This window comes from Artemia sp. Qi Xiang Cuo, chromosome 2 (assembly GCF_049724085.1).
Source record: "Artemia sp. Qi Xiang Cuo chromosome 2, ASM4972408v1, whole genome shotgun sequence".
In the NCBI taxonomy this organism is placed as follows: domain Eukaryota; kingdom Metazoa; phylum Arthropoda; class Branchiopoda; order Anostraca; family Artemiidae; genus Artemia; species Artemia sp. Qi Xiang Cuo.
In genome coordinates this window covers 48,507,585-48,511,389 of record NC_142795.1, presented here as the reverse complement: position 1 = coordinate 48,511,389, position 3,805 = coordinate 48,507,585, and positions in this window count along the sequence as shown.

The window sequence follows — 3,805 nt, the reverse complement described above, 5'->3', positions numbered from 1 at the left end:
GTCAGTTCTACAGGGGCATATACTACTATAACTGATACCCTGAACGTTTTAGTGATAAAATGAGCAATTAGTATTCTATTATTAATACCTTCCCAGCCTAAACAAGACTTAGCAGCTTTCTTATTCATAATGAGCCCTACTCCCTGTCTCTGTCCCCATCCTTCCTGCCTGAGTAAACAAATTCTATATCACCTAATTTCATGCTTCCTACCCCTGGGATATGAGTTTCTGAAACTCCTAATAAATCCAGTTCGAATCATCTGAATTCGTCAGTCAAAATGTCGATACTATAGTCATTTTTAATGTCGTAACGGTGTTTTTAATGTCGTAATGTCCAAGTTCCAATTTTCATGTTCTTTAAATCATTGAAATTGTTTTCGCCTCAGGAAAAGCAATGATCCCGGATACCAGCGCAGGACGGGGATTACATATCTTCTCAAGTCTACACCGAAGTGGTTAAGTCAGCTTAGAACCGGACAGCAAGAAGTCCCTGGGACCTCCATGAATGGAGGCATATATGATATGTATGGACATGGAGGCATACACATGATATAGGTATATATATATATATATATATATATATATATATATATATATATATATATATATATATATATATATATATATATATATATATATATATATATATATATATATATATATATATATATATATATATATATATATATATATATATATATATACATATGTATATATACATATATATAATGTAACGTTTCTATTTACTTTTAATTTCTCTCAGCAGGCTCCTTTTTACTCAATAAAAATTTTCAAACTGAGGAGAGATTCACCTAATTACCTTGGGTGGTTGGCTTTTGTTTTGATTCCAATAGATTCCCAATCATCACAAATCCAAGTGTCATTATAGCTACATATTTCGTTGGTAAGATTTGATACACAGAAAGCTGATTTTGTCGACTTTTAGACGCCGGAAGTATTTGTTTATGAAAATAGGTGACTGCTTGTCTGTCTCTGAGACAAACAAGTAAAATTGTAAATTGTAAAACAGACAAGCAAAAATTGTAAATTGTCATATGTTTACGATAATTGTTTTCCCTGAATTCATGGAAAATAAAAAAAAAGTTTCATTTACTCTAAATCATGACTTTTTACTAGATTTCGGATAATTTACTAGATCCTCTAAATTTACCAGATTGTTTTTTTTTACTAGATCTAGTAAAATCCTACTGTCGGTGACAACCCTGAGCGGTACTTGAGCTCAGTGTTACCAGGTTGGGCTATTTCCCGCCAATTGAGTTTTAAAATTTTCAGCTTCGCGGGACAAGTTATTAAAAACCCGCGAAGCCGGTTTTTGGGCTATAATGTTTTAAATATCGCTACTTTTGGGCTAAAAAATTTAATTCGCTTGAAACACCCAAAAAATTCATGTTTGAAAATTTTACCTATTTGGTCATTTACCTTCTTTGTAGATTTGAACCACAATATAAATATAATGTGTCTTGACTGTGGTTATCCCCTTCTAATTTTTGATTACCCCACCTCACATCCTCATCACGATTCCTTGAAAATAAAAGTATGTAGAAAGTCTACTCTACCGTCCCAATAAACATAATATATACGCATAATACCCTCGGAATCAAAATTAAATTAGCCAAGCAGACAGGGTGAATTTTGGTAGTTTGAAAAATTCAATCACGGAGAAGGATCTTGGAGTCAAACACAAAATAGGAGCAGGTAATTTAGCTTAATTGTAACTATACACAGCGTTCATAGCGTTGGTAGTGTCTGGGGAAAACAAAAAAATGTTTAAAGTAATGATAAACGATAATGAAGAACAAGTATATACAGTCAGAATACATCCGTCAGTAACAGTTACAATGAGTCAAAAACAAAATAAAAGAGCAAAGAAACATATGGTTTGAAGATAAGCTGCAGGAAGAATTAAAACTACTCAAAAACAAAAGGGAAAATCAAAGAAATATGCGGCTGAAAGATATTCCACAGCGAGAACAAGGGAGTATGCGGTTCAAGAATAAGCGGCAATGAGAATTACCTGCAAATGCAAGACAGTGAGAATCAGAACGAGTAAACAATGGTGTAAACATTAGTAATTTCATATACGGAATAAATTCTGTTCGTTTTAAGTTTTAATGTCGCTCCTTACTTTCAGTAAAAAAAAACTTGTTTTTTCATTTAATTTCTGAATGTTTTTGAATTAATGCAGCTTTGATTTGGGATCATCGTACATGAATAATTAAAACAAAATTTGCATATTAATTTTACTTTTTTGGCTAAATGGCTTTCTCGAAATTTTTTTCTGACGTAACTTACGAATTAATTTACGTAACGAACTTCTATATTCGTATGTTTTTATTGCGTATATTAGGTAGTTCGCTCCCTCGTCAGTACCTCTCTCTTTACTCTAAAGTTCGGATTTTGTTCGAATCACTAACCCTGAATCACAAAGGCCCATTAATTAGAATAGATAGCTCTTTTGAAAGTAATAAAAAAAACTTTAGCGTAAAAAGTGAGGTATTGACTAGGGGGCGAACCCCCTCATATATGTAATAACATCTGTTCGTTTTAAATTTTAATATTGCTCCTTACGTTCAGTTGAAAAAACTTGTTTTTTTTAATTTAATTTCAGATTGTTTTTGAAATAATGCTGGGAAATCCGGCGCCCCTTCCATAGAAATGTCCCTTACCCCAAGATAACATCCTCCATGGAAAGATCCTCCCCCGTAACCCCCTCCTCTGACTCCCCCCCCACCCGGAAAAAAAATCCCTCAATAACCAATAGCCCCACCAGAAAAAATCCCATTAACAAATACTATATGTAAACAATGGGCAAAGTTCATAACTTGCAGCCCTTCCCCTGGGAACTGTGGGGGATAAAGTCATCCTCAAAGACATGTTTATTAGATTTTTGAATATGCTGAACAAAATGGCTATCTTAAAATTTTGATTGGGTGGCTTTGGGAAAAAAAGAGCGTGGGAGGGGGTTAAGTTGCCCTCCATTTTTTTTGGTCACTTAAAAAGGGAACTAGAACTTTTAATTTCGGTTCGAATGAGCCTTCTCATGATACTCAGGGACTATTGAATCAATACGATCATCCCTGGGAAAAAAAACAATAAAAGACGTGTCAGTGGTGTTTCTTCTGGCAAAAAAATATAAAATTCCACATTTTTGCAGATAGAAGCTTGAAATTTCTATAGAAGGGTTCTCTGTTACGCTGAATCTAATGGTGTGATTTTATTAAAGTTCTATGAGTTTTAGGGGTTGTTTCTCCCTTTTTTCGAAAATACGGAATTTTTTCTCAGGCGGGTAACTTTTGATGGGTAAGATTAAACTTGATGAAACTTATATATTTGAAATTAGCATGAAAATCTGAATCTTTTGATGCACCTATTGGTATCCTTTTTTTAAGAGTTTCGGTTACTATTGAGCCGGGTCGCTCTTTACTTACAGTTCGTTACCACGAACTGTTTAATCATGGTATGCATGCAATAAACCGAGTGTGTAAAGAATAATTTGCCTTTTTGGTTTTATATATTCTTGGTTTTCAGTGAAGCACTTGTCAATTTTACGACGGCAAACGTGGAGGGTTTGTTATTTTTGTTCGTTCACAGAGCTCTGTTTTGCTTTTGATTTATACTTATATGTAGGTTATCTGATACACCGATTGTATTTCTTCCTCGTTTTACCCATAACAGCGCTATAATAGGGTTATAATAGCGTTCGCTATTTCTGGGCTACTTTGGGCTATTTTTGGGCTAGCTATTGCTCCTGTTTGGGCTATACGTTATGCTAAAAACCTGGCAA